The sequence below is a fragment of the Eptatretus burgeri genome, chromosome 1 (genome assembly GCF_056783735.1).
Source record: "Eptatretus burgeri isolate ZD-2024b chromosome 1, Ebu_testis_v1, whole genome shotgun sequence".
In the NCBI taxonomy this organism is placed as follows: Eukaryota; Metazoa; Chordata; class Myxini; order Myxiniformes; family Myxinidae; genus Eptatretus; species Eptatretus burgeri.
The window spans coordinates 123,109,548-123,122,200 of NC_140961.1; the positions used below are offsets into that span (position 1 = coordinate 123,109,548).

Consider the following 12,653-nt stretch of genomic DNA (forward strand, 5'->3'; position numbering starts at 1 on the left):
GGTTTCTTGGAGAGGAACGTTCGTGAACAGGCTGGATTTGTCAAAGGAGCACATGGTCACAGAATTCTGGTCCCGCTCCAATTCACGCATGGTTTTAGCAAACGTGAATGAATCTTTGATTGCATACATGGAGAATTCCTAGAGAAGAGGTTGCAATCATTCACTCAACCACTTGGAGATCTTATGTTGAGCAGAACCAATCACAGATTATATACACTACCAGTCAAAAGTTTTAGAACACCTGCATTTTTCCTGAAATTTAAGCAGTTTAATGTTTCAATGTACTCTGAAATTAAAGCATAGAACAAATAAACAATTGCAGATAAAAAAGAAATCATGGAATTGTTTTGTTGAACAAAATTGAATCGAAATTTTTGACTCATCAAAGTAGACACCTTTTAAAGATATAACAGCTGAACATACTCATGGCATTCTTTCCACAATTGAAATCAAATATTGTTCAGAAAATTCTTCCCAACACTGTTGCAGAAGTTCCCACAAATGTGTTGTACTTGTAGGTTGCTTTGCTTTCACCCTTCTGTCCAGTTCATCCCAAACCAGCTCGATGGGGTTTAAGTCTGGAGACTGTGCTGGCCACTCCATGATTTGAAGCCTACCGTCTTGTTCTTTTCTTCTGAGGTAGTCCTGACATAGCCTGGAGGTATGTTTTGGGTCGTTATCTTGCTGTAGGATGAACCCCTGACCAACGAGGCATATAGCAGAGGGTATTGCATAGTGCTGCAAAATGCTGTGGTAGCCCTTTTGGTTCAGGGTGCTCGTCACTCTGTGTGAGTCACCAACTCTGTTTCCAGCACAAGAGCCCCAGATCATCACGCTTCCTCCTCCATGTTTGACAGTTGGTGTCACACACCGAGGAACCATCCTTTCGCCTACTCGACAGCGTACAAAAACTCTGTGTGATGAACCAAAGATTTCAAATTTTGATTCATCAGTCAATAAGAACTTCTTCCAGTTTTCAGTAGTTCACTCGCGGTTAGTGCTTCATGGCTCAGGTAAGTCTCTTTTTCATATTTTGCCATCTTAGTAATGGCTTTCTTACTGCCACTCGACCTGTCAAACCTGCAGCTCGAAGTCTTCTCTTCACGGTTGAAACTGAGACTTCCTTATTTTGACCAGTGTTAAGCTGTGCTTGAAGCTGCTGTCCTGTGAGCCGCCAATCACGCAAGCTGTTGACTCTCAGAAACTTGTCTTCTGATTGTGTTGTGGCTTTGGGTCTGCCAGACCTCTTCCTGTCAGAGTTTCCTCCAGTCTCCAAGTTCCTTTTGATGGTGTACGCAACTGTACTCACTGACACCTTGGCTTACTTTGCAATTTTTCTAAAGGAAAGACCTATACTTTTAAGGGTTATCATGGTCTGTCTGTCTTCCTTTCTTAATTGTCTTTTTCTCGCCATTATGAAAGCAATATACTACTTCCTGCAGTGCAATATTGTCCAAATAATGATTCAGAGGGTGTAGCAACACAGTCTCTTCCAACACTGCTTTTATACAGACAGAGGGTTTGTAACTAATCAACAAAAGTTGGGACACCTGTTGGAATTGTTTGAATCAACTTTCAAGGCTTAGTTTGTTTTCATTGCTGCAGAACAACTGCATTTGCTAACCCATTACTTGTTCCCTGAAAAGGGCCAGTATGTGCAGCCTCTCTCTCTCATACCTCGAAAAGGAACATCTGTGGGTCCCCAGCAATATTCCTGGCAAGTTTCAATCGTGCAAAAGAAATAATAATAAATAAATAAATAAATAAACATTAATTGTGATGTCATTCGTGATGTCATAGCACCGTGTCCTGTCATTGGTCAACAAATAAATGGCCATAACTTGGGAACCGCTTGTCCGATTAATATCAAACCTTGAAAAGGCACATCCGCGGGGCCCTGGCAATATTCCTGGCAAGTTTCAATCAGATCGGACCGTCGATCGTGCCAAAAAAAAAAAGAATAAATAAATAAACATTCATTGTGACGTCATTAGTGACATCATAGCACCGTGTCTTGTCATTGGTCGACAAATAAATGGCCGTAACTTGGGAACCGCTCGTCCGATTAATATCAAACCTAGAAAAGGCACATCCGCGGGCCCCGGCAATATTCCTGGCAAGTTTCAATCAGATCGGACCGTCGATGGTGCCAAAAAAAAAAAAGAATAAATAAACATTCATTGTGACGTCGTTCGTGACGTCATAGCACCGTGTCTTGTCATTGGTCGACAGATAAATGGCCGAAACTTGGGAACTGCTCGTCCGATCGATATCAAACCTTGAAAAGGCACATCCGCGGGTCCCCGGCAATATTCCTGGCAAATTTCAATGAGATCGGACCGGCGGTCGTCGAGAAACGGCAGTCGCAGACAGACAGACAGACAGACAGACAGACAGAAAGACACACATGGATTGCTGGAATTATAGATAGATTACTGTAGTGTTTACGTTTCAATACAAGAGGCATTCTTCATGCGTGTGTTATTTTCCCTCCGTTTATTGATCGAGGCAATGTACTGGCAAAGCCTGATCAGATGGAAAAACGAAAGGAAAGAACATACCGACGACGAAGCGTGACGAGGAGCCCAACGTGAATTCATATCAGTAATTCATTGCATTTCCTCACGTATAAATGCTTGTTCAGTAGTGAGACTATGTCTAACCTTGGCCTTGTCTATACGTTTGGAAACAAACGAAGTGGCAACCTTGGCACGTAAACAATCATGGAGGAAGTTAATTGATGGAATGCCAGTCGTACCTTTCCTTTAAGTCTGCTAACATTGTTGAGGTCTGCAATCTTTGAATTTGAATACCGACGTCTGAAATACATGAATAAACGTTTGATAGTACAAAATTTGAAAATATCAGAAAAAAACATTGGTTTGGTTCTTGAAAACCATTGGGGATTGGTTCTTGCAAAAGAGTATGTGCAAACACTGCATCTGTTCTGACCTAGATCCATAGCAAAATGGGAGGTCACAGGTTCCCTTGGTGCCTCAAGGCCAAGACGTGTATATTCGTGTCACGAACAGACCAAAGAACCAATCCCCAACCGTCTGAACAAATAAATTGTTTAATTTTGTGTCTGCCTTTCCGGTATTCTTGTGTGTTTCCTGATGAGCTGCAAGACCAAAAGCTTCGACAATGTCTGCTCTTGTTTTTTCTGCTATTTTCAAAAATAAAACAGCAAAACACAACGTGACTGGTCCGGGGAACTAAGTTTCGATGAACTGGTAGGAGCAAGAGCCGATCAGTCATCCACGTTTGCTGAACCCCGACCCGGAAGTTTCCTCTTTGAAATTCATTCCGGGAGTAATGGGATTTTGCGAAACAATTATTCCTGGTAAGACACAATATAATGATCCTCGCAGGAGATTCTAACCATTGAGTGTCCCAAATGAGGTCTCTACAAAAACTGTTTAATCTGACGGTCCCAATAGTCAGTGCCCCAGAAAAGACACTGCAATGAACATTTCACAGGGAAACCAGGACAATGTAAGACATCCCCCCTTGAACAACCCTTGATGATTTGATCCAACTCATTTGTGATTACGAACATTTGTGATATTCCTGAACTGACTTTTGTGTCATTAAACTGCAAACAGCATTGAGTAAGATTATGTTCATTCAACAGAATCTCTCAATTCTACAACTTCTTCCACCTCCTATTCTATTCACTCTTTATATTTCCCATTGACATCCAGCAGATCATCTTTTGGAATCCTCATCTGACTGCTTTCTTTTATAAACTGCGTTACTTGGGATACCGTGGGACATCTTGATGTCGAAACAAAATTGTGAAGTTCGACAATGTATTCGGAAAAGCTAATCTATTAAAAGCTAACCATGCTCGTTGATAAAAGTTACAGTCCTGAGATTAATATCGTTTCCAAGGTATTCTTCTAATATGTCTGTTAATTACAATCTATCATATCACAATAAGTATCAAATGATGATGTCATTGTGTGTGCAGGCACACGCTTGTTTGTATTGAATTGCTCCTCACTGTATATTATATATCCTTCAAGCAATGTCGACAGTCAATTTATCAGTTCTGCATATTTTCTGAAGGCTGGTGCTATCTGATGCTCATGTTCATGAGACTTTAATCTTTCTTCAGGCACAATTCAAGGCTGGTGCACATCACTCTAACCTGATAGTATGAGATTAAAAACTGGCGGCGTTCATATATTGAGTCTTGAACACCACACGTATACAAGTCATATCTTTAAATATTCTAACTGAATATCTTTTGTATTAAAGCGTTATATGCTGGGTGTGGTGTTTGTAACCTGGTTCAGAAACCGTAAAGAATGTTATTTTACATGTTTCCTTGTTTTATTATGATGTTCTTTTGATAGCTCTAAATACAAGGCTTCTTGTTGTTTTATGATTTATAAAAATAAAAAAGTATTTATTGATTGGTAAACTTTTGTTAATCATGGTTTATTGATGAAGATAGTAAACACATTTAAGCATAAATCAAAATCCTTGGGTCATTGCAGGACAGAAAGTGATTAATTTTGAAATTTAAATGTTTGAACATTATTATTATTTTTTTTTTTTTGAAGAAATTAACTCTTCATCTTTGTTGTGGTCATGGAGTCCATCTTAATCTGTAAAAGAACAAAAGTTCACTCTCAGGTCAGTGGGAAGATTTAAAATATAGCTTATTAATTTAAAGGAGAACTAATTAATCAAACAATACATTTTGTCATACTTTTCATTTCACACCAAAAGGTCAACACAGGCCCAAAGTCAACAACGAAGGTGGTATTTATAAAATCCTCAATTTTCATCCGATTGACTTGAAATTTGAAGAGGATTTACATTTCAGGTCACTGAATTCAACCAGCCAACTATTTTGGAGGTCAACATAGACCAAAAGAACATCGGCTGAATTTCTAAAATTGTCAATTTTCATCCGATTAACTTTAAATTTGAAGAGGAGTTGCATATTTAGTCATTCAATTCAACCACCAATTATTTTTGAGGTCAAATTTGTTTTTTGGATTTTGCAAATGCCATGCTCTGCATGATGTCTTCTTCTTGTTTGTTTGTCTGTCAATCACCTACAGGTCACAATTTTAAACCTATCTTCACGAAGCTTCACCACATGGAAGAGTTTGTCATAAGCAAGAAGCCTATTGTTTTTGAGGTGAAAGGTCAAAAGGTTAACAAAGGCCAAAGGTCGACAACTTTGGTGAGATTTCTAAAATCCTCAATTTTCATCCTATTGACTTGAAATTTGATGATTTATATTTTAGGTCACTAAATTCAACTAGCCAGTTACTTTTGAGGTTAACGTCGACCAAAAGGTCAAGATAGGCCTAATGTCAACAAGTAAGTTGGTATTTCTAAAATCCTCAATTTTCATCCGACTGACTTGAAATTTGAAGAGGATATATATTTCAGGTCACTGACTTCAACCACCAATTATTTTGGAGGTCCAAATCGGCCAAAACGTCAGCATAGGCCGAATTTCTAAAATTGTCAATTTTCATCCGATTCAATTGAAATTTTAATAGGAGTTGCATATTTGATCATTGAATTCAACCACCAATTATTTTTGAAGTCAAATTTGATTTATGGATTTTGCAAGTGTCGTGTTCTGTATGAGGTGGTATTCCTGTTTGTCTGGTTGTCTATTTGTCTGTCTGTCTGTGTGTAGGATATCTCAAAAAGTTGTGGACGGAGTCAGACTAAACTTGGTGGACACGTTTTAGGGGTGTGACAAGAAAGAACAGATTCAATTTTGTTGAAGATCCGAATCCGGATCCGAATCTGATCATTTTTTCAATGATTTTTCACCATTGAGAGATAGGGCTAAAATAATATATTGCACGGTCTCAAAAAGTTGTGGACGGATTCGGATGAAACTTGGTGGCAAGGTTGGGTGTGTGACCATGAGAAATTAATTCGATTTTGTTGAGGTTCTGAATCCGCATCTGGATACGAGATTAATTTATTTTTTAAAGTGATTCTTCACCATTGAGAGATAGAGCTAAAAACGATATATAACATGATATTTCAAAAATGTATTGGGCCCGATCTGTTCTGGTGGATCAGGCATTACCTGGTGGAGGTATGTACTCGACCGAGTGCCCTTCGAGTTAAACCAGTGTTGCTTTTATAACGATTACTCAGTATTTGAGTCATGATCTCTTTTTCCTTCATAAATACATCCATTAAGCCGAACAAGCACGCTGAAATCGCCGTGCGGTTGAATTAATAAAACAACTGCATTTTGTTGAATTATTTCGCTGCACAGTGTTGCCTCGGCTTGGCATCTGGGAAGATAACTTTCTCAAGGACTCACGTCACTCATTTGGGAGACTGGTCCGTCATGATATTTTTTGTTGTTGTTTTTAAAGTTAAATATGTTGTTGAATCGATCAGGGGACGATTATTGATAAACTAGCAAATACAACCCGTCGCTTCATTGACCGGAATATTAATGGGGTGGGGTGTAAGAAGGAATAAGAGAGCAGTGAAAGGGGGGAGGATAGGGTGGGGGGATGGAGAGGAGAGAGAAAGGAGGTTGGGGGATTGAGGAAGGAGGTGAAAGCGAGGAAGGAGGGTTTAGTGAGGAAGTATGGGAGAGAGAGGAAGGAGGGGAGAGTGGGGAAGGGTGGGAGAAGGAAAGGCACCATGAGGGTTGGGCAATGTAAGGCAGTGTGAGGGGAGGGTCCCTCCAGACATAACCACCATCCAGACATAACCACCATCCAGCCACTGCTGGAGATAACCACCATCTGGACTTAACCACCATCTTTATACATGTGGAGATAACCACCATCCAGGCATAACCACTGTCCAAATACGTCAAGAGGATGCAGCATGTGGGGAGGGCAATGTAAGGCAGTGTGCGGGGAAGGTTCGTCCAGACATAACCACTGTCCGGATGACAGGTATACTTAGGGGGTGGGGGGAGAAAAAGAGGTGGGGGAGATGGAGGGCTGGAGGAGGGAGAAGTGGGAGTGGGGAGAGAAGGAGAGTGGGGGGAGGGAAGGCAGCTTGAAGGGAGGGGAAAGAAGTGTGAGGTGAGAGGAAGGCAGCAAGAGGGGAGGGCAAGATATGGCAGTGTGAGGGGAACGTCCATCCAGAAATAACGACCATCCAGACATATGGAGATAACCACCGTCCAGATACATGCGGATATAACGATCATTCAGATACATACAGAGATAACCACCATCCAAATATGTGCAGAGATAACCACCATCTAGGCATAACCACCATACAGATATGTTCGGCGATGGAGACATGAATAAACCTCTGTATGTAGAGACAGAGAGAGGAAGAGAGGGAGATAGGGTGGGAGGGGGGAATACCGGCAGATGTGATGTCCGTTTAACGTCACACACATTGATGAATCACCCTACCTGTGATACAACTGGATGGCAGTTTATAGCTGGATCGGGATTCAAACTCAGAGTGGACAGCTTTGAGCAAGCATGCCTATCTCTGAGCTATCCTGTGATGTTCACAAAACATTTAATTTTTTTTATTTATATTTAATTATGCCAAAATGATGGCAGAAAAAATGTGAGGCCATCGCAGGCAAGTGGCCTCTGAACATTGTTCAAGTCAATCGACATACACTATTCAATGAGAGTGCGAATATTGTAGAGCAATCGCCAAGTGGCTTAACCACTCCAACAAAACGGTTTCTCAGGAACGGCTCTCTTGGCACATGATTAGAAATTACCGAGCCATCATTTTAAACATACACCTCCCAGAGATGACTGAAATATAAAATATGTCCGAATTGGACAAATGAACACTTCTTTTAGGATTGGGAACTGCTGCTAACTTCAATGCTGGAGCTTAAATTTGGTAATTTGGCTTAGTTTAAGAGATTCTCCAGCTTATGGCATGTGCAGAAATTAAATAAAGCCACAAACGCCAGCATATCTGGGCGTTTATAATCTTTGCAATGTACCCAGCAATTCGTAGCTGCGATGAACAGGCATTCAATCATATGAGTGAGGAAAGTGAAAAAAATTACAGTATTGTTAAGAAATCGTTGCGGCCTGTTCAAAATCAAGGCGTGGCTAAGCAGGCCAAAAAAATGGCGGCTCCATACCCAGCGAGGTAAACCTGGAGATGCCTTCAGACCCCAGAGAACGAGGTGGCCAAGGATGCAGCTGATAAAGGATGTAATTAAATAAGACCGTTAATTATCTTCAAAAGGGATGTTTTCATTAACCCAAACACCCAATTTCACTCTTGCACTTCCTTGGAGTTCCCTGAGTATGCATGCAAAGTTTCAGGCTGCGAGGTTTCATGGTTTTGGAGTTATGGATGAGCCACACTGACACACACACACACACACACACACACACACACACACACTGACACACACACACAGACTGACACACACACACACACAGACTGACACACACACACACACACACTGACACACACACACTGACACACACACACACTGACACACACACACACACACACACACACACACACACACACACACACACACACACACACACACTGACATAAATTCGTTTGTATGAAGATAAAATGGCGTCCCTAATAAATATGTGGTTTAAAAGGTAAAAACCTCAAATCTAACGATCTCGAAGAAAAACATAATTACAGCTTCATAGCTCACCTCTACGGTGTCAGACATTCGTTGCCACATGGACCAGGACAGCAGATCTCATAATGGTCACATTCTGAGTCCACCTCACACTGATCCCAATGCCAGATACATTTGTAGTTACTCAAAGGTGGGCAAACCTTACCAGCTGCTGTGAGCACCAATAAATGAAATACATATTATACAGAAAATAATTACACAAAGAATCAATCCATAAATACAATAGAAAAAAATTAAATATTCAAGCATTCCTGAAACGATGCAAATATCCAGTGACTTTACATCGAGAGTTGTTGAGGTTGTGAGATGTTTAACAATCACTCACCATCTCCATGTGGGAGTTCCACGATGGAGATGCTGATGATGAGAGCGACTGCCAGAGAGAGCATCATGATCTTCAGGTGAAGGAGACGTAGGTCATGCACACGTTGAATCGAGCCTGGTGTGTGTACGTTCTGTTTTGTAAGGTGTATTCGGATTTATCACAGAAATGGGGGGAAGTGGACTGGGAGGAGATCGATCGATAAAGAAGGTGGAATGTAGTTCACGGACAAGTGAGGAATTTACATTGTGAAACGAGATTAGCACAGTTGCTGGTTTAAGCGATAAGGTCGTGAACCCTGTTGAGAGTGGGGAAGAAGTTGGAATGTGCAGGGGTACCAAGTTCAAAATGAAGGGGAGAGGGTGAGTGACAAATGCATTCATCCTTGTCGAGGGTCGGGCATTCTTTAGCTCCCAGCGTTGTCCAAGTTGGTGCAGCACCTGGGTGAGGGTCCAGGGGTGCCCACAAGCTCGGTGGTTTTAAACTTTACACATTATTGAAATTGTAGGCCTGCAGGATAGCCGAGACATACTCACACTTCCCTCTCAGCTGTTACAACCTGGGCTCGAATCTTGGCCCAGGCATATACTGTCATCCCGGTGTCTCACAGGTAGAATGATTCATCAACATCTCTCGGATAGACGTTAAACTGGATCTTCTGACATAAGTCGGTGGACGCTAAAGTTTCCATCATCTACTACAAGAATAGATGAGCTATTGCCAACACCATGAACAAATTCCAAATTCCTGCCATAACTTTTGTCAAAAATCATGCCTGGCCAGTTCATAAAAGACTTGGGCCAAGCTTCCCCGAGCCAACCACACAAGATCATGGAAATAACTTATGCCATTAAATAATAAGAAGACATCATTGAAATTCAGTTTATTTGAAAGTGATAAAGAAGTAATTAAAACATCTAAAACAAGAAAAAGAGCAATCAGAGATTGCAGACCCTCACCAGGAAGTGTTTTGTGTGGTGTGTTGTGTGGTGTTTGTGTAGTTTTGCGTGGTGTTTGTATACTGATGTGTTATGAAATTAATAACAGACACAAGTCTGAAGACGACGATGGTTCACAAGCGGCATTTGATGATGTCGATTGTTTCAGAAGTCAAGGATGACACAATGTCATAATGTTATAAAAATATCAAGTTATAAAAATGATCAACATGATGTGGTACGAGTGAAAGGTTATTAGCTGCAAAATGTTGAAAACCCGGTTTCGTTCAACAACTTTCAAAATTTGACCTTTGCATCACCTTTAGAGGTCACAAAACAATGTTGTGGACATTAAAATAAGGAAACAGGATACGTGATATAGCTTATTGGAGTTAGTTCGTCGAAGAAGATCGAAAACCCGGTTCGATTCCCACAACTTTGAAAATTTGACCTTTGTGAACTTTAAAGGTCAAAGGTCAAGGATTATGACCTTTGGTGCAAAACTTCCTCTGGAACATTCCAAGAACAATATAACGTCATAAAGGCTATATGGCATTTCGCACTCCTCGGATTATCCATAATTGATGAAATCAGCATAAAAACAAACTTGAAGGGGGCGCCACGGGCAAGGTGTTCGAGATAGAGCAAAATGTTTTCAAGACTTTAGGTGGGGAAAGAACTCAATATTATGCATAAAAATATTATCATCCTTGCTCTCAAAGTTTGGGCGGTCGTATGATTTTAATGTCAAAATTCGAAATTTTCTAAGTTCGTGACCTTGTGACCTTGACCTTGGGATGAAAATGAAAAATCGAGCTCTGTGCGGCTATGCAGGTGCCATTGGGCTAACCAAATACCGAAACCCCTGCCAGATTCGACAAACCCCCCTAGGAGAAGATGAAAATTGAAATCAGCTACCCCCTAAAAACACAATTCGCAATTTTCTAAGTTCGTGACCTTGTGACCTTGACCTTGGGACGAAAATGAAAAATCGACCTCTGTGCGGCTATGCAGGTGGCATTGTGCGAACCAAATACCGAAATCCTAGCCAGATTCGACAAACCCCTCGGAGAAGATAATTTTTTATGTCAATATTCGCAATTTTATAAGTTCGTGACCTTGTGACCTTGACCTTGGGAGGAAAATGAAAAATTGGGCTCCGTGAGGCTATGCAGGTCTCATTGGGTTAACCAAATACCGAAACCTCTGCCAGATTCGACAAACCCCCTAGGAGAAGAAGCAAATTGAAATCGGCTACCCCCTAAAAACACATGTTTTTTGGGCGTAGCTCCGCCCATAATGGGCGCACCACGCCCATTCTCAGGAAAACACAACTAGATCATGATGTAAACCTCCCACCAAAATTTTATCAGGATCGGATTAAAACCCACGGAGCTATGTTCGGGACAGTTAGACAGACAGACAGACAAGCTGGTAGGCGGACAAGGGTAGTCGCCTACCCAATAGAACCTGATGCGATATGCCCGTTCGATGAGGATTACCTGAGGATTAAGCACAAGAAAATTCATGATTCTAGCTTCAAGGGTTAATGCTGTAGATTGTTTTTTCGTTAAAATACCCCCACATTTAGAGGTTTTTCGGCCGTTGCTAGGCAACGGAGGGTCCATAACAACGGTTCTTTCTCTCACATAACTAGGACATACCATGAACCTACCATGCCAGTTTCATGTATATCTGACTCATAATCTCTGAGATATAACGAACTTTGTTTTTTTATTGTTTTCGACCAGAGTTCATCCAAAGTCTATCTTCTCCGACAGTTTTCATAGGATCCGGCTGGAAATTTTTGACAATATGGCTGAATGTACTGCCCACAGTGGCTCGTGACCCAATTTTTTATTTTCGAAAAAATTAATTTTTTATGATTTTTCAAAAATTTCAAAGTCCCGTTGCTAGGCAACGGTGGTGTCCATAGCAACGGTTCTCATTTGCACACAACTAGGTCATGATATGAACCCATCAACCAAGTTTCATCGAAATCGCCATTGTATTAACTGAGCACTGGACCGAACAGATGGACAGACAGACAGACAGACAGCCAAACATATCGACGGAAATAATGATAATAATGGGAGAACAAATTTCAGTTTGTTTTTGTTTTGAAATTTTTTTTTCTTTCGACGAGATCAACTACCCAACAGACATACAGACAGACAGACATACAGACAGATAGACAGACAGACTGACACACAACAATTACGAATATAGTGGTCACTTGTTTTTTTCGTGAAAATATTTTTTCGTGAACCAATAATTAGAACTGCCACTTTATAACTGCTGGCAGTGCTGAAATTGGACGAAATTTGCGGGTACTAAGATGTCCCGCTTTGATGTAACCCTGCTTTGATCGGTCACCTGACCCTGATCCATGACGTTTTTTTTTTATTATTATGCAATTGAATTCAGAATGGGATTAAAATATATTCAATTCAGATCAAATCGAAGACCAAGTAGGTACAGTCCTGCATTGGTGTCATCAGAAGGAACCCAACCAAACAAAAAGAAAATATGAAGTCATCAGGAGGAACCAGCATAAGATTCACATTTCAGCTGCCACTCCACTACACTCAAACCCATCCAGGCACAGCCAAGTGAGCCTGATTTAAAAAAAAATCAAGAAAAATAAACCCAAATCAAAAAAATTAAATAATTGTTGTGACCATACTATGTGTCCAAATGAAGATGAAATTTAAAACATGTGTTGCGTATCACCACTAGATCACAATTGTGAAGTTTCATGTTGACTGATTAA

The 12,653-nt window shown here is 40.7% G+C and overlaps 1 long non-coding RNA gene across 1 annotated transcript; it reads right to left on the minus strand.

Moving 5' to 3' along the window:
• Positions 1–4,430: 4,430 nt before the first annotated feature.
• LOC147035321 (uncharacterized) lies at positions 4,431–9,117 on the minus strand. The gene is made up of 3 exons (XR_015062123.1): positions 8,946–9,117; positions 8,633–8,771; positions 4,431–4,616 (listed from the first exon to the last, which is right to left on the minus strand). It is a non-coding gene; the product is annotated as an uncharacterized LOC147035321 (long non-coding RNA).
• Positions 9,118–12,653: the final 3,536 nt, after the last annotated feature.